The sequence below is a fragment of the Equus asinus genome, chromosome 4 (assembly GCF_041296235.1).
Source record: "Equus asinus isolate D_3611 breed Donkey chromosome 4, EquAss-T2T_v2, whole genome shotgun sequence".
Lineage (NCBI taxonomy): Eukaryota > Metazoa > Chordata > Mammalia > Perissodactyla > Equidae > Equus > Equus asinus.
Genome location: NC_091793.1, coordinates 22,918,106 through 22,939,997, shown reverse-complemented (window position 1 = coordinate 22,939,997; position 21,892 = coordinate 22,918,106). Strand labels below are relative to the sequence as shown.

At 52.2% G+C, this 21,892-nt stretch overlaps 1 protein-coding gene across 2 annotated transcripts in view; it reads right to left on the bottom strand.

Annotated features, from left to right (window-relative positions):
- Positions 1–18,180, bottom strand: part of TMEM184B (transmembrane protein 184B) — a 46,936-nt gene extending 28,756 nt beyond the window's left edge. For both annotated transcript variants that reach the window (XM_044779834.2, XM_070506883.1), the window contains exon 1: positions 18,036–18,180. The gene's annotated coding sequence lies outside the window, so the exon portion shown is untranslated. The remainder of the gene's footprint in view (positions 1–18,035) is intronic.
- Positions 18,181–21,892: the final 3,712 nt, after the last annotated feature.

Sequence of the window (21,892 nt, the reverse complement as noted above, 5' to 3'; positions counted from 1 at the left end):
AAACTTACGTTCACACAAAAACCTACACATGAATGTTCACAGCAGCTGTATTTGTAATCGCCAAAACCTGGAAACAATCCAGATGTCCTTCAACAGATGAAAGGTTAAACCCTGTGCACCCAGACCACGGGATACCACTCAGCACAAAAAGGAACAGACTACTGATACAGGCAGCAATGTGGATGGCGCTCGAGGACATGTGTTTAGTGAAAATAGCTAAACCCAAAAGGTCACATACTGTCTGGCTCCATTTACACAACATTCTCAAAATGACAAATCGATAAAGATGCAGAACAGATGAGTGGTTGGCAGAGGGCAACAAGGAACACGTGTGCACAAACACAAAGAGGGCAGCACAGGGAGTTCCCTCCAGGTGCTGAGACACTGTGGATCTTGAGAGTGGTGGTAGCTACGCTGGTCTACGGGTGACAAAATCGCACAGAACCACACACGTATAGACAGTGAGAAGTGAATCAGGCCTGCAGTCTGGTTAACGGCACTGTGCTAATGCCCACTCCTGGTTTAAGTGACGTAAGACGTCACCACTGGGGGATGAACAGCGCATGGCATTCTATGTACTATTTTTGCAACTTCCTGCGCCTCTAATTATTTCAAAACAAAAACGTTTGTTTTGGTTTTTGTATTTCTGCTTTTTCTCCCCAAATCCCCCTAGTACATGGTTGTATATTTTAGTTGTGGGTCTTTAGTTGTAGCCAAAAATGTTTTTAAAAAGTCCTTATCAGAGGCCGGCCCTGTGGCCAAGTGGTTAAAGTTCCATGCACTCCACTTCGGCAGCTTGGGTTTGCAGGTTTGGATCGAGGGTGCAGACCTACTCTGCTCCTCAGCCATGCTGTGGGGGCATCCCACATACAAAATAGAGGAAGATGGCACAGATGTTAGATTAGCGTGAATCTTCCTCACACACACACACACACACACACAAAGTCGTCATCAAGTAGAGATGCATCCTGAACTTTTGTTTTTTTTTGAGGAAGATTAGCCCTGAGCTAACTACTGCCAATCCTCCTCTTTTTTGCTGAGGAAGCCTGGCCCTGAGCTAACATCCATGCCCATCTTCCTCTACTTTATATGTGGGAAGCCTACCACAGCATGGCGTGCCAAGCGGTGCCATGTCCGCACCCGGGATCCGAACTGGCAAACCCCAGGCCGCCGAGAAGCGGAACGTGCGAACTTAACCGCTGCGCCACCGGGCTGGTCCCTCATCCTGAACTATTTAAGGGTGAAAAATAACACGATGTCTGGGATTTACTGTGTAAAAGGGGGAGAGAGAAAGATGCGACAAGATTGCAAGACATTGCTAACTGTTGAAGCTGAGTGACTGATGGGTAGAAACTCATTATACTATTTGCTCTACTTCTGTGTGTTTGAAATTTTCCACAATAACAAGCTTTAGACAGTAGAACAGCAGAATTTTCCACAAAATTTGCAATGAGATGGGCAATGACGCAGGAAATCCTATCAGACACTGACTGGTTATCTTGTAGAAAAGCAATCAAAACAACCTGTCAAACCTAACAACTGAGTTCATCACATGTTTCTTTTACAAAAAAAAACTGTTGCAAATTTGCCCACTTTTTTCTATGACCACTGGCTGTCAGATATGCTTCCCAGTGACGTTTTCAAAACGTCCTTAAACGTGTTGAATATGTCCCCCGATGAGAAAGGCACGTCATCCCAACAGTGAGAAAGGAGCTGCTCCTTGAAAGAAAGCCAGGCTAGGGCACAGCGTTCTGGGCAAGGACATTGGGAAATCTTTCTACTGTCGCAGGATTTTGTTACCGAAAACAATGTAAGTCTGTAACTTACAAAAACTCTCATTTCTGAACTCCTAAAAACCTACGTAACAGAATTTTCTAATCTGTTTAAAAATTTCCAAAGCGAGTGGATTTTGGACTCATGCGTTAAGAACTTTAAAATAAAATACCTTCCATTTAGTTTACAAAAACATCTGATTGGCAGCAGGGAGGATGGAAATGTACTAGCCAAATTTCCACAAATCCTCCACATACTCAGTGGATGGGACGGGAAAACGAGTAACCTGATTTAGAAAGCAAGCCAGTGATGCGTTTCCTGTGTGCAGCTACATGTCCCCGGCAGAACAGCCATTAAGACCAAGCAGCTAAACAAACTGAATGTCAGGCCAGACCTTCCAACTGCTCTCTCCCAGAGCGTAAACGCACAATTTCCAAAAATAATCAAGCATACAAAGCCAGAAGGTTTTTGTACCACCGAGAAAATAAAAATTTTTTTTAAATTATTACATCTTTAGTTCATCTTGTGATTTCTAATTTTGGTGTAGGTTCTAGGATGTAGGTAGTAGAACAGTGAAGTGACATACGTATATAGTAACTACATCGACACCCATATATTGGGGTGCGTGCCCCAAAAGGTTTTTACTGATAGGTATGTGTGAGTAAGGAAAGCCGAAGAGCGGGGCTGCAAGCAGGGGAAAGCCAGGCCCTGACACGCTCCCCTCTTCTCCCCAGCTCCTCTGCCTCTCTGTCCTTACACCTGTGTCGTCCAGCTGGCTCCCTCCGTCCCAGGCTGAGTCAGACAGAAAGCAGTCAAGACTCGGTCCAGCCTCTCTCCCGGTGGCCTCACACCTGTGTCCTCATTTGCACACTGCCCTGCACACTGCAAGAGGCCAGGCCACAGCCTACTTTGTCTTAGGCTCTGAGTCAGGGAAACTGAGCTGCAATCTTGGAGCCACCACCCAGCTGCAACTGGGCAGGTGACTGGATGTCTCTGAATTTGTTTCCTGGCTGCACCATGCTGTAGCCAGGGCCCTTGGGCCAAATGAGTTTAGGAATTCAGAGTTTTCAAGATTTTAGAAAGGGTTATGGTGCTGTATATGGTGTGTGCATGCTGACACCCCCAGAGGGGTCTGGGCAGTACCTCAAACCAAACACATATTATTTCCATAGAGAAACTTGAGATATTTTTAAAGACCATAATTAGTCTCATATCAATTCAGGTCAGATTTTTGCCACAAAATTAGTTTGCTGCAGACTTAGGAGGAACCTTTGGGATTTCAAGTGTTCTGGATTCCAGGAAGGTGGAGAAGGGACATGGGCCTGCACTGTCCTCCCGAGCAGCAGAAATCAGGAATCAAGTGTGGCTTATTTTTTCCCTTATTTTCAAATGTGACCACGTCCCTCCTCCTGACCTGAAATCCTCTGAGAACACGTCAGGATCTGACGGCGGGAGGTGGTCCTAACTCCTCTGCAGAGAGCCCAGGGCCCTTGGCAGCTGGGTCCCAGCCTCCCTTCCTGCCTCCTCCCCGAGTGCAGGCAACACTGGTCCCTGCACGTGTAGCCCCCAGCTCTGTGCCAATGCACCCTGCCCTGTGCCCTGGTCCCCATGGTGAATAGCAACTCCTCACATCATCCTAAACATCACAGCCTCACCCAAGGGCCAGCCCACTCCTGCCCCACTGTGGGGCAGTATGCTCAGCCACAGTATTAAAGGTCGGTTCTGACAGCGTTCCTGTCTCCCCACACCTGAGTCATCTATCTCCAGGTCTAGCACAGGGCCAGACAGAGTAGGGATTCAGAAGAGAAGAATCAATCAATCCACTGACTGTCTGAATGCCTGGCATTAATGCCACCTGCTACACACTGTCACTTAGTCCCCTCCCCACCACTGACACTTTCCAGAGCTCAACTGAAGGGCCTGGATGTTTGGCTGGAGGGAGGGATGGGCTGGGTGAGGGGAGAGGATGGAGGCTGAGTCACACTGTCTCACGTACATCTTCCGACGTGGAGAGGCCACACCAAGGAGGGCAAAAGGACTTGTCCTATGTGCTCCATCAGGACACAACCCGGTTCACCTGATGGGAGCAACACGAAGGCGAGAGTCTGCCAAGATAGAGATGTTTTTATCAACTGGAACAATCTAGCAATGTTCTGGCTGCCTCTAGAATAAGGAAGCTCCCAATCAAACAGGGCGAGAAGTCCCCTGGGGCAGGAGGAACATACAGAGGGTAGTTTACTCTTGCCTGTCTTCTTCCCAACTAGACTGCAACCCTCTGGAGGTCAGAGGTCATGTCTTACATGCAACTCTGACCCCCACAACCCATCTCAGAGCCTGGGCGTAGGTAGCACAAGGTATGCTCTGGCTGGATAAGGGAACAACCGAATGAATGTCTGCCCTTTGCAGGTCCTTCCAACTCTAAGACTGCAACACCCTCCATCTCCACCACACTAACCCTGGGGAATGGAACATTCTCTTGGCCCCCTGCAAAAGATCTTTATGCCCACCTGCCTTGACAGTTATCACCTTCCATGACCTATTACAGTTTGTACATGGCACATCTTCCCTGGTCTTCTGCAGCATTTACCATAATTGTGATTAGATTTGTTCCCTTAACACCTGTGAGCAGGGCTCCATGAGGACAGGGACTGTGTACCATGCTGAAAAAGTAGTTGCTGAATGATTGCTTTGGGGACAGAGGAAACAGCATGGACACAGGCATGGAGACAGTATGTTGACAGACACTCGGCCGAGGTGTACCCAGACAGGGTGTGCCAGATGCAGACCAGTCTGCTGTTAAAGATGGGGGTTGTGGGAGTGGGCAGTGTGGCCTGACTGACAGACCACCCGTGGCACTCTACAGTTGACAAAGCCCTCCTGACAGCCATGTGAAGGGCTCTTGTTGCAATCAGAGCATCCAGGCAGGGGTAACAGGCCCCTGGGGAGCACCAGGATGCAGAGCCCTGCTGGGCCACCAAGCCACAGGGCTGGATGGAGCTCACCTCATGGCTCCAGAAAGCCAGGCTTCCAGGGATCATGGTCAGGCAAACCCAACTCACAAGAAAAAGGAGGAGTGCCAGTCTATGACTGTTCTCTCCACTTCCGAGCAGGGGCCCCGGGAGCCAGACCAGTAGCCAGAAGGGCGCTTGAGAGCACAGCATCAGAGTATGAGGAAGTGGGGGGGTGTTGAGTAAATTCAAACCAGGCACTGGCAAGGCCTGATGAACCACACCAAGCCCTAGACAACTCAAGTGACGCAAATGCTCGCTTCCCTCATACAGCCTCCACCCGCATCCTTCTCAAGGGAAGATGTCTTCTGGCTGACTACCCTCTGAAGATACCCATCCAGAAAAGCTACAAAACTTTGTGTAGTCACTAAACTCAGCCACCTGCCTTGGAATTTAGGTATTTCAGCAAGCATCTCACTGTCTCGCCTAGATTTTATTCTCAGAGTCATTTTTACTTCATGTTTGGGGGATACCCCACTTTTACCGCCATCCCCAGATTTCCTATTAGAAGGCTGAAGACCGCCCAGGGATGTCCACATCCTGAATCCCTAAATCTGTGAATATTTTACCTTACCTGGCAAAACGGACTTCGCAGGGATGATTTAAATTAAGGATCTTGAGATAAAGAGATTGCCCAGATTATCTGGGTCAGCCAGACATAACCAGAAGGGTCCGCAGAAGAGGGAGGCAGGAGAGTGAGAGTGCCCAGACGGCAGTGTGATGGAAGCGGAGAGATCTGAAGATGCCACGCTGCTGGCTTTGAAGATGGAGGAAAGGGCCACGAGCCAAAGAATGCAAGTAACCTCTAGAAGCTGCAGAAGGCAAGGAAACAGACTCCCCTAGAGCCTCTAGAAGGAACACAGCCCTGCCAACACCTTAGCCCAGTGAAATACCTTTTGGATTTCTGACCTCAAAACTGTAAGATGATAAATTTGCATTTTAAGTCACTACGTTTCCGGCAATTTGTGACAGCAGCAGCAGGAAATTAACACTACCTGTTTGCAGATGAGGAAACAGAGGCCGGGAGGGCTAAGGAGTTTGTCCACAGTCCCCTGGTAAAAGGCTCCACACAGTGCCCTTGCCATATTGCTAGACAGTGGTGGGCTCTGAGTCAGACCACCTAGACTTGGCTTCCAGCCCTGCCACTTACTAGCCGTGTATCCATGGGCAAGTTCCATCACCTCGCCTTGCTTCAGCTTCCTTGTCTGTGTTGGTTGAAGGGGAGTGGGACCGCGAGATGGGAGCCTGCCCCCTCAGCAGGCATATGAGCAGGGTTGCAGCCACACCTCCCTGAGAGCGAGCTGCGAGGAATACAGTTAACAGAGGAAAGCCCTCAGAACACGGCCTAGCACTAGATAATGTTATCTATCGTGACCACTCTCCTATTTCACCCCCATTTCATCCTTCAGGCTGGGCATTCACATTACCAGCACACTCTGAGACCTACGCCAGTCCTGTCTCTGGTTGTTTGCTCTTTTTTAAACCTTCTGAAGTCATATTTTCATTCATTAGTTTCAGATCCAAACCCTTTTGAGCTGCAGCCATGAAGTGCTCACTCGGGCAGTTGCCACATACCCGCAGGCCGAGCTAAGCTGGCATTCCATTTGCACGCACGCCTCCAGAATACTAATGTAGCCTGGGAGGGATTTTTGTTAAATACATTTAAAAAAAAACGTTTTTAAAATATATATGGAGAAACTCCCATCTCAACGTAGCTCGCCAGGTGGAATTTGACTTGGGCACTGTTGATCTGAAGTGCCACTCTGCTCCCACTTCAGCTGCCTGGGGATGACAAGAGTCCTCCTGCTCCCGGGGCGTTTGCCTCGGTGAACTTCTGGGTGGCTGCCTTTGTGGGGGAGGCTGACCCACATCAGAGGAGGTCAGCAACCCACAGCCCGGGCCTCCTCCAGAGGGATTAGAGGGAAGAGCAGCCAGAGTCTGGGCAGTTCTGCCCCGCGAGCCTTTGGAAAAAGGATCACATGCCCTCCCGAGGGCCACGGTCCCCTCTCTGTCCCACTCCCCTGAATCAACACAGACAAGCAAGGCCAGCTAGCGGCTCCACATCGCTCCCCTTCTCCTGGGGCCTAGTTCCCACAAATCTCAACCAGGAAAGAAAAGTTATCCCATCGCGTGTCTGTCCTGCACTTGTGGGGGCAGGGGCAGAAATAAAAGGGAACAACAAAGTAATCCAAATCCTTCAGCGAGGCCTTGCTTAATTCAGCCTTGTCATTAAGCCTTTCAATTTATTAATACATACTAAGCCAAATCTTGATCATCTCAGTTTTCTCCCAAACTAAGAACCAAGGGGCCAAGCTCAGCCTCTTTAGCTGGATTTTGTGTCCCTCCAAATGTGACCCTTTCCAGCCAGCTAAACCCCACCCAGCACTGAGCACACAGGTCCCCTTCAGATGCAGCATCCTGAAGCTCAACAGTCCCCTGCCCCGTGGGAGCAGGCTGTCTAACCCGCCTGAGCCCTGGGACCCCTGCAGCAAGAAGCCCGGCTGCAGCCGCAGTGACGTCGGGGAGAAATCCCAACCCGAATTTCATTCGCACAAATACTGAGTGGGCTGAGCCAGCGTTCCACCCCAGGTGTACCCCAACGATTGCACGTGTCCCACAGACAAAAACAAGGCATTTCATAGCAGCCCTGTTATCACAGCAAAAGGCTAGCCACAACCCACACGCCCATCCTCAGGAGAATGGATAAACAGTGATCTATTCAAACAGCGGACTCCTAGGCAGCAGCGACAGAGAGCAAGGACTGCTGTACACACATGGGCCAATCTCACTGAGTATTTTCTGCATGATTCCATTTACGGGAAGGTCAAAACCAGTCAACAGTGATGAGGTGTGAGTAGTGGTCACGCAGGGAGGAGGCCCTGGGGAGCCCCCTGGGGTCCCAGGAATGTTCTGCAGCTTGATCTGGAGAGTGGTTTATATGGATACTTACAGAAGTAAAACCCATTGTGTGGCACATCTAAGACTAGTGTACTTTGCTGTCGTAAGTTAAACTCCTTAAAAAGTTTAAAAGTATAAAGATATACCTTTGAGCCCCTTCTATGTGCTAAGTCTACAGAGTATCTCAGACAAGACTAACCCTTTAAGCGCTTACAGTGGAGTAGGGAAGAAAGTAAGCTCAAATAATACCTGGGGCCGGCCGGGTGTGCAGCGATTAAGTGCGCATGTTCTGCTTCGGCGGCCCGGGTTTCACCGGTTCGGATCCCGGGTACGGACATGGCACCGCTTGGCAGGCCATGCTGTGGCAGGCGTCCCACATATAAAGTAGAGGAAGATGGGCATGGATGTTAGCTCAGGGCCAGTCTTCCTCAGCAAAAAGAGGAGGATTGGCAGCAGTTAGCTCGGGGCTAATCTTCCTCAAAAACAAAAAACAGGCTGTCTGTGGTCAGTGGGACAGGTAATGAGAGTGGGCCAAGGGTATCAGTATTATCGGGATTTGGAGGAAGTGACAGAATCATCTGATTAAATGCAGTTTTGGAGGCGGCCAGACCTGTGTTCCAGTCCTACCTCTCTTTGTGCGGCCTGGACGCGATGTCTGCCTGCCCTCTTCATCTGTAAGGGGGCATCACAGCAGCTGAGCTCAGGGGTCCTCGAGAGGACGCAAGGAAAGAATGCACACAGACACTCAGGCACGAGGCTGCTGTTGTCCTGCTGCGAGGCTGGGCCTGCCTGTGCCAGGCACTGGGGTTCACAGATGTCAAACAGGCCCTGCCCCCTCCAGCTTCCAGCCCCACCATTCACCCACTCGGCAAACAGCTAACAATCCAGGGGCTGTGTGCATGACACGGATTTTGCCCTAAAGGAGTCGGCAGCCCGGGCGGGGGATCAGACACCTAGGACACAATGTAAAAAGCCTTAAGTGCCAGCCAAGAGGAACAGATAAAGAAGTAGGGGAGGTCAGAGGGCCGCCAGGGCCGGAAACTGAGCTGGGCCTTGAAAGGCAGATAGGACTTGGGCATGCAGAGACCGCCAGGGAGGGAAAGGCAGGCAGGCAGGCAGAGGGGATGGCGTGAGCAAAGGCCTGCAGGTGGGACATCACGGAGGCAAGAGTGACTAGTCAAGAGTGGCTCAAGAAGAGGCCTCAAAAAGAGGGCCTGGGACAGGGACTTTATCTTTGTGTCAGGAGGTAAGCCCCTGAAGGTTTCAGAGGTCAGAAAGTGAGCATATCAGAGAAGGGATTTAAGATGACAAGTCCGCCAAGAGCAGTGTTTCGGAGGGGCCATGGGGGAGCGCCTACATCTCTCCAGGGCTGGGGCTGGGGGTCGGATTTACCAAGAAACACCCCAACCCTCACACCCAGCCCCTTTGAGAGACCCAAGCACATATTTCCGCTCGGACAGTGGTCAGGGGCCTGAGTGAAGCTGGAGGGTCTTGAGCGGGTGGCCAGAGTCTTGATCTTCCTGCGCTGGACTAGAGGTGGGGATATACTTCTTCTGGTTCTTATTTCACTTTATTTAATTTTTCTGAAAACAGCCCTATGTCCACATGATTCGGCACTCCAAAGGAATGAAAGGTCTGCAGTGAACGTCCCAGCACCAGCCCGTCCCAGAGGCCCCACAACCACCAACTTCTTGTGACTCCCCAGAGGCCCTGTGTAACACACACGAGCAAATGCTCGCGTGATTTTCCTGTACTTCTACACAGAGTGGGGCACAGCAGGCACACGGCCCTGCGCCCGCTTCTTTCACAGCAATCCATCTGGGTGACCACTCCACATCCATGCGTGGAGTCTCCCTCATATTTTTTATGGCTGCACAGTATTCCACAGCTCAGAGGGACCATAATTTGTCCCTGGCCCCCTACTGACGAACAGTCAGGCTGCTTCTAATGTTTTGCTATTACAAATGAAGCAGCAGGGACTAACCTGCAGATACCTCCTTCCGTGTACACACTAGTGCATCTGCGGGGCAAGTTGCTGGAAGTGCAGCTGTGGCCAAAGTGTGCAAGCATCTCTAATTTTGCAAACATTGCTGGACAGACAGGATACATCTGAATTGCTCATCTAAGAAATAAGCCAAATTGTTGGGAAAAATACTGACACACTGTAGTTTTAAGGGTGCCCAGACGAAGAAACGGTAGAGAAAAGCCCCATTTTCAGCAGAGCGCTGCATCAGGAGATGGTTCTGGACCCGGATTAGCCCCAACTTCCCCAGTGCCCTGGTCCGTGAACTTGCATTTCCTCACCTGTAAGAGAAGGGCCAGACTGCCTCAGCCCCTCAGCCCTTCCCAGCACAGACGGGCTCTGACGCCCTGGTCCCAGGGCAGGAGGAAGAGTGGACAGTGACTGGAGTCACCATGACACCCAGCCATAATTGGTCTCCCTGGGCAAAGGTGCCAGGGCCCAGGGGAGGAGCAGGCGGGCCACAGAGTGTGCACTAGAAGCAGGCCTGGCGGGGAGGGGGTGGGAGTGGAGAGCCCAAGAGGGTCAAGTGCCTCCAGGCTGACCATCCCATATGAGTGATAAGCACCTCCTGCCGCTTCCGCCGCACAAGCTGTAGGGACACCACAGCCAGGCAAGACACTCAAGCACCACGACAATCACTGCTGTGTCCACATGTTACGTAACATGTGAGCCTGACAGTAATGGCTACCTAAACCTCACTCTTCAAGCAGGTGGCTGGCGGAGGATGGAGGCAGGTCTCTGGATCCCTCGTGTCCTCCCTGTGAGTGAGGACAGCTGGGCAAATGCAGCAAGCAGGGGGCGGGGCTTCCTCCCACCTCCACAAATCCAGCCCATCTACTGAGAAGTGTGAATGAAAGAAATGGTCTTCTGCCCCCCACCGAGTGGAAGACACCTCTCAGCACACCAACGCCAGTGCTGGAGAGGAAGAACCGTCGTCGCCAGCCTTCCCGTCCCCCAGCCCAGGCTCCTCTCCGACAGGCTGGGAGGGACAGGAACTCCTGTCAATCAAGTCATACTTAAACGCACTGAGGCTGTTGCTATTAAACGTTTTCTAACCAATGCACAGCGCATCAACCTTTCTTTGTAAAGCAAATTATGTACTACTTTGGTAAACCTAGATTCTCACACCTCCTATTTGTTCAAAACTCCTGGACAAACTCATGTAGAATACTTCCCCCTCCTAGAGGTGAGGCTGCGACCTCAAATGCCCCAGGAGAGCTCGCGTGGCCTCTGATCCTCTGATCCCCGTGTCTCATGCTTCTGTGGGTGCTCGAGGTGGTCCCACTACCTGGAAAGCCTTCCCCGCCTCCCCCTCGCCAACCTCCACTGTCCATCAGCACCCCCAGCTCAGCCTCCCTTCCCCCAGGGAGCCTTGGCTCCTCAGCCCACCGCAGGCAGAGCAGACTGCTGCCTCCTGGGGCCCCTACAGCTTCGACCTGATCATCTATTATGCACTTTCTAAGACTAAGCATCAGTTCCATCTGCTGGACCTCCCCATGGGACTGCAGGCTCTCTGAGGGCACAGCTCTCCTGCGGGGCCACTCAGAGCAGCGAAGGCGCAGGTTTCGAAATCAAAAACCTGGGTGCTTCCTTCTACCACATCTTAGGCAAAGTCCTCCTTCTGAGTCTCAGTCTATCCATCTACAAAAAAAACGCAGGATAATTCCAATGTTCCAGGGCTGTTGAGAAGATTAACCGAAACAATGTATATAAGATGTAATTCGCAAACTGCAAAGCCCTACATCAATTCCAGTGAGGATTAGTAATATTACTATCAATTAGTATGTTAGTATTAATTAATATTAATATCCTCATAAACATCCCTCCCCCAACAGCTATCAAAATGATTACCGATGGAATTCAGATTCCCTGTTCATTCTAGATGGAATAAAAAACACAGGTGCTAGAGGTGGAGACCAGAAGCCTCTGCCAGTGGCTACAGCAACAGCAGCCGTGGGGTTAGTTATTTTTTCTTTGGAGCTTTCCTGTAAATGATGACCCAGAGGGCTGTCGGGGACAGCACCGCCAGCAGAGTGGAGGTTCTCAGCCACCTGGCAGCAGGACAGGGCCTCCCTGGGTGCATGCAGGCTTCCACAGGGGCTGGAGCAGGAAAAAAACAAAGGTACCAAACTCCATACATGTCCTCCAGGGTGGGGAGGCCATCTGATCTGAAAATCTTTCAGGGTAACAGATGCAGTAACTTCCAGAGTGGAGAGGTCTCACTCCACTCCCTTGGTGGGGGTAGAGGACAGCCATCCTGCGACCACCTACGCCCCGCAGGTACAAGGTCCACAGATCAAGGCTCCCCAGAGAGGAGACTGGAGTCTCCAGGAGGATCACCAAACAGATTACAGGGTGGAAAAGGAGAGAGAGAGAGAGACAGACAGACAGACAGACAGACACAGACACACACACACACACCCTCTCCATCCATCTTCAAGTGTTGGTGAAGACCTGCTAGTGGAAAAGGACACACACACACACACACACACACACACACACACACACACCCTTCTCCATCCATCTTCAAGTGTTGGTGAAGACCTGCTCTCCCTCCAAAACAGAAACCAGGCCCTCCTCTTGGGGGGCCCAAGGCTTTCTAGCCTGGGACCTCACCTAAGCCTTGTGGCACCAGGAGGTGGGCAAAGGGGTAAGGGAAGCCCCATCACCAAGTTCTCTGACCGCGCAGTGCCCTGTCTGCTGCTCACGCTTGAGTGCCATCCAGCAAAAAGCCTGGGGGCCTCATCTTTCCTGCAGAACTTGAAACATAGCATCAGGGGCTCTGTTTCAGAACTTCTCTGACGCTTTTATATCTATGGCTAACTTTTTAATTTCATGGGTAAGCACTTATGACCAGGTATTATGAGAACAATGAGATAACTCAGAACTATACCTAGAAAGAAAATACACCCAAACCTCAACAGTGATTACTTCTTGGTTATGAAATTTGGGGAGATTTTTATTCTTATCCTCCAATCTTTCCTGTGTTCCTAGTTCACTATAATCAGCAGAGAAGCCTATTGTTTTTGAACGGCTGAAACACTGAGATCAACACTGTAAACTTTCCATTAAATATTCACTTAGTTGTGTGTGACTTTTTAAAACGGTAGAGCTGGAAGTGACGCAGGTTGGACACAAAGGTTTTCTGGGTGGGATCTTCCCTCTCTGGCTTCCGCCCCAGAGGAGACGGAAAAGGAGGTGACTGTGGGCCTTCCTGCCTCCCAGGGCAGGCCTGGGACCTCTCAGACCATGGAACGGAGCCTGCCCTTGGGCAGACCCAAGGCTGTTTCACGTGCCCTGTCAGCTCCTGACAGCAGCTCAGTTCTAATAACCAATCCTGTTCTGATCGGCCTTAATATCTGTCACCTCTTGAGAATAATTCCAGCTTTATCCTGAGTGGCAATGACATTAACCCATCCAACTGTTCATTTGTTTAGTCAAAAACTATTTCAGCACTTACTCTGTGTAAGACATCATCCCAGACACTGAGCCATCACTAACCCAAGACTGGAAAAACAGCCAACCAGAGGCCACGCGTCATCCCTCCACGTTCCGCCCAAGCATAGGGTTTCAGGCGCGGACGCTAAAACGGCAGCAGACAGGAATGCGAACAAATGCTGCTGGCGTGTGCAGCCTAATTCCAGCGCCCCCTCCCAGTCCTTAGGCAAAGGAGGGTGGGAGAACGAGTCCCTGCTGGGAATGCCGGCAGCTTGGCTGCACTGCACTCAGGTCCCTGCATCACATCCCACTCGGCAGAGGTGGACGCGATGGAGAGCGAACATGAGAAAACTCCAAACGTGGCAACCACCCCATTCTTTTCTCCACATCACCCTCCCACTTTACTTCTCCCCCTTCCTGTCCTCTCTGAGGCCAAGAAGGTCACATTTGATTAGCATTTATCGAGGGCCTATCAGATGCTGAGCCCCAGTGCCAAACAATTTTATAGACGAGAACACAGACCTCTGCTTTGCACATGCTGTTCCTCTGCCTGGAACTCACTTTCTCTCCTTATACATGGTGAAAGCTTACGTGTCACCCACCCCTCCGAGAAGTGCCTGCCCAGGCAGGAATGCCTGAATATTCCCTCAGAGCACCCATGACAACAGCAGCTGCTGCTGTGCTTGCTGTCTCTCTCCCCCACTGGACTCAGCTCTGAGGGCAGCTTCCCACGCATGGCCCAGCATGCACACGGCCCGGCATGCACACGGCCCGGGATGCAGACGTGCAACACCTCTTCTGTGAATAAATTACACGGCCTGTAAGGTAATAACAGAAGCCAGTGTTTACTGAGCACGTGCTGCGTGCCAAGCGCTGTGCCCAGCTCCATGCCAACATCAGGTCACGATCCGCGACCTGCGTGGTTGCTGCACTGTTATTACTCCCATTTTACAGATGAAGGAAATGGCGTCATTTCCCTCTATTTTTAAAGAATGGAAATTAGAACCTGGTAAGCAACTTGCCCAAGGCCACAGGACTAACAAAGGAGTGAGGATCTCCAATTCTCTCTCCAGGTCACCAGGACGGCTCAGCATCTCATCTCCCTCTGTCTCCAGTGCCCAAAGGGTCATTTCTTTCTCCTGTGCTGCCAGTGACCATTTCTGTACCCCTCCTGAGTTCTCGGCCTCCTCCGTGAAGGCACTCAACTCAGCAGACCTCTCCGACTCCTCCCTCACAGCCTACACCCGTCAGCTCCCACACCTGATATGGACCCCCTCAGCTGGGCTTCAGCAGAGGTCTTTTACAAAGACCCCCTAGTCTTTCAGCCCCAAGGCCCAGCGACAAGAGCAGTGGTGTGAACACTGGCCGCAGCCACGCAACTAAGCATGGAGGCAGAGCAGGTACTCCTCCTCGCTCAACTCACACGTGGGAGCTGTAGTCAAACCCAGCTTCTGGGCCCCAAGTCCTGCTCTGTCCCCACTCCCCTCTACTGTATTTAAAGAGCTGATGAGCATGGGGGCACCCTGATGATGGACAGCCACCCAGTTCACGACTGGGAAAGGGAGCCGCCCACATCCATCCCAGACCTATGGCATGAGACGTCAGCGAGGACCCGTGAGAACTGGGAGAGCCAGAACTTCAGTTCCAGCTCAGTGGAGCCAATTCACAGCCGGCCACAGAAGCCAGTTTTACAGCAGATACCATTACAATAGTGGACTCCAGAGGCCTGTCCTGAGTCACACAGGGTGGTCAAGACCAGAAGCTGCTAGAAGAACAGGGAAAGGCAAGAGGGACTAAAAGGATGCCAGCGACCTGAGGAGCGAAGGAGAGGGAAGCCGGTTTCTTGGAGTTATCTGTGGGGATAAAGGAAGGATAAGAGAAGATCGTGCTGTCTTGTAACACACGGCCTAGGATGTCACTTCCTTTTTGAAACCTTCAGGGGCCCCTGTTGACCACACCGGGACCAAAATCAAACTCCTTAGCAGGGCCCTCAAAGGTCTTCATGCGCAGGCCCTCTGCAGCCACGTCTGGAGACGAGGTAGTTGAGGCCTCCAGCCCCCTGCCCATGAGCTCCTCTACCTAGAACGCCCCCTTCCTCCTTGGGCCGGGCACTCCTGGCCCTTCAAGGTTCAGGACATTTTGTTTCCAGGACGACTTCTGGCACATCCTAGGGTTAGTGAGGGAAGAGCACAGGCTCTGAGGGCAGACCAGCTGGTTCAGAGCTCAGCTCCACCGACGAGCATGGCTTTACCCTCCTGGGCTGCCTCCTCGACAAAGCGTGAAGGTAACCGCTCCCACCTCCCTGGGTGATGGGAGGATGAAATGCAGCAATTCATGGAAGCGCTTTGAACTGTGCCTGGCACACAGTAAGTGCTTAATAAACGAGCTGTTGTTCCTATTGTCCTCCGGCCCCTTTGGGGCCTCTGTTTCGACCACAAGTAGAGCACTGTCTCACATATTTGTTCTACGCTGGACTCTCTCAGCGAACCATACCTTTTAGAGGCACGACCCACAACTCAGGCCTCTCCTCCCCAAGGCCTAGCATGGTGCCAGGCACACAGTAGGTCTTCAGTAAGTGCTTACCACCCGTGAAATTCCTGCGGCAGACCCCACACAGAGCTCTCCCAAGGCCCAACTGCTGGCCTTCCACAACTCACACAGCAAATCCCCAGTCTAGAGGCCCCGCAGAGCAAGAAGGGCATTTGCTGTTACTCAGTTTCAAAACAATAAAGGGTTGTGCTCTGCCTCACGGAGGCTGTTTCCACTCCAGGGAAAGTGGGAATTTACGGGGAGAAATGAGCACAGCGGGGACTGGAAATAGCACTGAGCCCCTCTTGGGGAGAGAGCTGGGCCAGCCTGCCAGAAACCAAGAGCAAAACCTCAAAGGCAGAGGGGAAGAAAAGAGGCTCCAGACAGAAGCCTGCGCTGCACAGAACTCGGCCAGCACGAGTGAACTAGGACAGGAGATCACCCACCCGCATCCTGCCCTGCAGCTCCTCTTCCCACACACTTGGAGAGCTTTAGAAGGGGGTCCTGGTATAACTCACGACCACATGGGAGCGACTTACAACACATCTAGAGCCCCAAGGGCTGTACAAAGGCACCGCAGCTTGCTGGTGGTTCTGGCGGGTGAGGGATTCACAGCGCCTTCTCCACCCACACTGGCTCTCGGGGTCCCCTGTCTGCACTGGGGTCACCATCTAGGTCCATCTCCCCAGTGGACTGGGAGCCCCTAGAGGCTGGGCACTACAGCCCATTCATCTTCAGACTTTTGCGCCCCTAGACTGGCGCCTGGTATGTAGTAGATGCTCAGTAAGTTACAAGGCAGCAAGATCCAGCAGCAAGAGGGCCTGGTCCAAGGATGACTCCATCCAGGCCCGCCAGGTACCACGGACAACCAAGTCATGTATTCCCTCTGGGTCTCAGCTCCCTCGTTTGCAATTAAGGGTAACAACAGTCTCTTACTCACACGGCCACTGAGAAAAATAACTAGGAAAATATATGTGGACAGCATCAAAGCATCAGACGGATGCCAGGCATCCTTCAAGCTTCAGCTCAGCCATCCCCTTGTGTCAGTCTTTTCTGCTGGCCACGTTCCCCCTCTCCCAGCACTGAACCCACTCTGCACTTCCTTTATTTTACATTTTTCACATCATCATCATTACTTGTTTTCAAGTTTGACTTCCCCATCGACCTGCGAACTCGTGGATGCCAGGGGCATCATGAGTTTGTGTCCAAGGCCTGACAAAACAGGCATGCAGGCCTGGCTGTTGGGGCCCTCCCAACCCACGGTCCCAGCTCTGATACACAAAGCACCCTCCGACAAGATGTCCCCAGGTGCAGAGCCGAGGGGGCCCAGCTAGCATGCCGAAAAGGAAGGGATGCTGCAAGCATAACCTGTGAAGGAAGTCACACCTGAGACTGCACCGCCTGTGCAGGTGCAGGTGAGCTTGTTTGCCTGACGACTCCAGGGCCTCCAGGGCACAGATTGCTGCTTCTCGCCTTACATAAAGCACCCGGCAGACAGATAAATAATTCATGGGCTTCACCTCACACACAGGTATCGGGCATGCAAACACCTGCTTTGCCCCGACAGTGCCCTGAGTGTGTGTGTGTAATGTCCGGCCTCGCACAAGCCCAGAGGGGATATGGATCAGGAATAGATACTTGGGCCCACCTCCAAACCCCATTACCTTGCCATAGCCTGGAGTCAACCAGCACTAGATCCAGAGCACTGTGGCCAGGGAGGAAATGTACAACCCAGAGGATGGATACACACACCCTAAACCAGACTCTGTAGTCCCCTTCCAGGCAAACAGCCTTGAAGCCCCAGGTTCCCGTCAGTGCCCCTCCAAACAGCAGACCTGTAAGGCAAGGCGGGTACACCCTCCCTGCAGGCATCCCCGAAGGCCTCGCCAGGCCAACCGCCCTCCCAGATCACAGCCACCGCACAGCACAGGGCACGGACGCTTCCCCCACCGCCTCGGCCGCCGTGCCAGGCGCCAGCACACCCACCGGGCGCACACAATCCTACTTGCAGAGGCCCTATCCACCCGCCTCCCCTCGCCCCAGCCACCCCCACAGGCAGGTCCGATTACACTCCAGGCGCGGGCCCCGCCACGTAGGCGAGGAGGGGGCCAGGGCACACCCACGGGCGGCCCTGCGACCCTGCAGGGCGGGGAGGGGACGCAAGGAGGGACGGGCGCCGCGGCGGATGCTCCCTCCCTGCCCGGCCAGGCCGCCCGCCTCTGTCCCCTCCCCGCCCGGGGTCTGGGGGCCGACGCTACCCGCGGGGCGACCCCGCGCAGGCTTCCCCCAAACGGAGCAGCCCCCGGCCCCGGGAGCCCGCACCACCCCCCTCAGGCCTGCGGCGCGAGGCCGCCTAGGCGGGATACCTCAGGAGCCCATGGCCGCGGCGGCGGCGGCGGCGTGTGGGCGACGCGCGGCGGCCGGCCTCTGCGGGCGGGGCGGGCGGGCGGCGCCGATGCCCCGGTGTCTCGCCGCCGCCGGCGCGTCCCGGGCCCAGCGGAGTGCCGCCGCGGCGCGCCTGCGCACTGAGCGCGCCGCCGGGGAGGGCGGGGCGGCGAGGGTGCCGCTGAGATCACCCGCCCGGCCTTAAAGGGACCGCGCCCCGAACCAAGGTCTCCACCGGGTGGTGGGGGCGACCTCGGTTCTCCCGCCGCTCACAGACAGGCCAAGAGTCGCCTCCCCTCCATGCATCCGACCGCTGCAACCCTGCGCACCGCAGAGCTTCCTGGGGTGCACGGACAGAGACGGGGCTCCACGTTCTCTTCCAGACACTCGCCGGCTATCGGGCGCTTCACTTCTCTTAACCCTAATTTCCTCCATTCGGGCCTATTTTGAAGATGAAACAATATATAATGGCTATTTATCGAGTGAAGGATGCATGTGGAATCGTGGAATGAATTTATACTGAAGTCCTGTGTGCAATTAGGCGAGATGAAATTGAAAGGCTTTTTCTTTCCGCTCCACTTAGCGGCGCTTCTTTCTTGCCCCACCTCGCTCTGGGCGCTCTGGACGGCCTGACTAGCAAAATTCTTGATATAGCATTCAAGCCGCCTAGCGCAGTGCTGTTTGCCAGGTCCACGCCTTACCCAGGTTAACTGAAAACCAAAAAATCCAATCAAGTTCTGACGTTCATGTGCTCAACATCTCCAAATTTATTTATATCGCCAGCCCAGACTCCTCCCCTGAACTGTCTACTCAATACCTCGTACTTGAGGTCCAATAGGCATCTCAAAGTAAACGTGCCCACAACTGAACGCACTTCCCCTCTCAAACATATCCAAACCTGTGCCCTCACAGCCTCCTCCCAACAGCGGTTGGCAACTCCATCCGTCCCGCACCCGGGCCAGAACTCCTGGAGTTATCCGTGAATCACTCCTCCCTCACCCTTACCGGCTGGAGCAGGAAATCCTGTGGGCTCTACCCGCAAAATATATCTAGACTCTGAGCTCTTCCACCCCATCTCGATGCTATCACCTTCGTCCACTTTCTGCTCAGGATTATTGCAATCTTCTTGTGATGGATGGAGTGTTTGTGTCCCCCCAAATTCATATGCTGAAGTCCTAACCCCCAACAGGATGGCATTAGAGGATGGGGCCTTTGGGAGGTACTTAGGTCACGCAGGTGGAGCCTTCTGAAGGGGATTAGTGCCTTTATAAGAGAGACCCCCACAGAGCTCTCTAACCCTCTCTCCACCACGTGAAGGTACAAGAAGCTGGCAGTCAGCAGTCTGCAACCCGGAAAAGGGGTCTCACCAGAACCGAACCATGCTGGCAGGCAGCCTGATCTCGGACTTCAGCCTCCAGAGCTATGAGAAACAAATTTCTGCTGTTGATAAACCACCCAATCGATGGTAATTTGCTATAGCAGCGCAAGCTGACCAGGACTATCGCAGTGTTCTCCTATCCAGCTTCCCTTTTTCCAACCTTGCTCTCTGCCCCAGTCTGTGTCAATATAGGAGCCACAGGGATTCTTTTAAAACCTAAGTCAGAAAATGGCACTTCTTTACTCAAAACCCTCCGTTGGCTCCCCATTTCACTCTGTAAAAACCAAAGTCCTTACAAATTCCTTCAAAGCCTTGCTTGATTTGACATTCTACCCACCAGGCATGTCTGACCTCATCTCCTCCACTTCTTTCCCTCCACACTGATCCCTTGCTGCTCCTAGAACAACCCACGCACACTCAGCCTCAGGTCCTTTGCACTGGCTGTTCCCTCTGCTGGGATGGCTATTCTCTCAGGTAGCTGAATGGCCCCTCCCTCATCTTCTTCAACGGTTTGCTCAAATGTTCCCCTACTCAGTGAGGCCTGCCCTGACTACCCTAGGAAAATTGCCAGACCCCTCACATGCACTCTTGATTCCTCCCTTCCCATGCTCTATTTTTCCCCATATCACTTAATTTCTATCATAACGTTTAGTTTCCGCCAGTAGAACACAAGCTCTATGAGGACAAAGATTTTTGTCCTTTTTATTTCCTGATATAAGCCCAGTACTTAGTCTAAGCTCTGGCATAGAGAATATGCTCAGAAAGCATCTGTAGCATGCACAAAAATCCTCCAGGAAGAATCCTGTAGAAAAATTCCTTCCCAGCCCCAGGTAGGAAGTTGCTCAGGGCTATTCCGACACACAGAATAAGGCTTATCATTGATTGCATCGTAATCATTTGTTTATCACTTCTCAGCTCTCCCTTCCTACATGAAAACCCCTCCAGGGCAAAGTCCTTATCTTAGTTATCAGCATTTCTTCTGCCCAGCATAGAAAGTTTAGGAAATAGGCACAATCTGACATCCACTCTCCCCTCCAGACCAAAGCACACCCAAAGTCAGGTTCTCAGCCCCTGCTCACCAAGGGCACTCTTGAGTCTCAACTTACAGGGGCCTCAGGCTGGTGGGGACAGAGGCAGGTGGTGGGTATTTTTAGGCTTGTGTTGCTAGGGGGGGCTCAAGGCAGAAAGTCACCTGGCCTGAATGACATGGCAGGTCAGCAGGTGGCACTGGGAGCCCTAGTTGGTTGCTCTCTGCCTTTCCTCATCCTCTCCCCAGGCTGTCCAAAATGGAGATAAAAGCTTGCCCTCTCTGTCGCCTCCATCCTCCATGTATCTACCCATCCATTGAGGCTCAGAGACGCCACTCACATCCGAGTCCTCTCCCTTCCATGCCTGAGGCCACTGCTCTGGTTCGAGGCCCCTTACCTCTGGACAATTATAACAGTTCCCAGCACACCAGTCACCTTTAGAGTTGCCCACTGCTACTGAAGAAAGAATGCCTTTCTCCACCTCCAGCAAACAGCTTCTCTTCCTTCAAAGACCAAATCAGATCTCATCTTTTGGTTCCTTCTTGATCCCCAACTCCCCCACCCTCCCCTCCCCCATTCTGTTTTAATTAGATTCTCCCTAACAAAAACTTGGAAATAACCTGAAACTCATCGAAAAATAGTTGAGTAAATTATGGTAGATCCATACAATAGCATATTGTGTAGCTATTAAAATAACCTCTTTACATATTTCAAATAACATGGGGAAATGATTAAGAATAATAATGAATGAAAAAGGCAGTAATAAATTAGCATGACAGCCTGGTCTGAACTCTGTAAAAAAAAAAAAAAATGCTTAAAAAAAAACTGGGAGGAAATACAACAAAATGTTAACAGTGGGTCCTCCTAAGGCACCAGGATTATGAATATCAGTTACCTTCCCTCTCTCTTTTTTCCAAAATTTGTTTGCAAAAAGCATGCAATATTTTCAAAATAAGAAAAAAGTTTATTTAAAGAAATGATTTATTGTTCCTTTCTGTTGGCTTCTCACATCTCCTCTGGATGCATCTCTCTCCCCTCCAGACGGAGTCTCGCAAGGGTAGGGACCAGGTTGGATCCTCTGCGTCCAAAATGCTCTCCTAGTGGCTGGTAGAAGAGTGCAGAAGAAAGACGCGGCCTCCGTGGTGCAAGCTGATGAGTGGCCCAGAACCTAGAGCGCTCTGGATCCATTTTCCTGGGGCCTTTCTGTCTCCCATTTGTCCCTAAGGATAGTGTGGGAGCCCTGGCCAGGTGCCCTGGAGAGGCAGCGCAGTGTGGCAGCCACAGCACAGACCCAGCTTCACTACTTCCAATCAGTATGACGTTATGCATGTGGCTTTGCCTCTCTGAGACTCAGTTTCCCCATCAAGAAGTAAGTGGAGTGTAAGAACGACCCGTCTGGTAGGACTGTCCTGATAAACATGTATGAAGATGC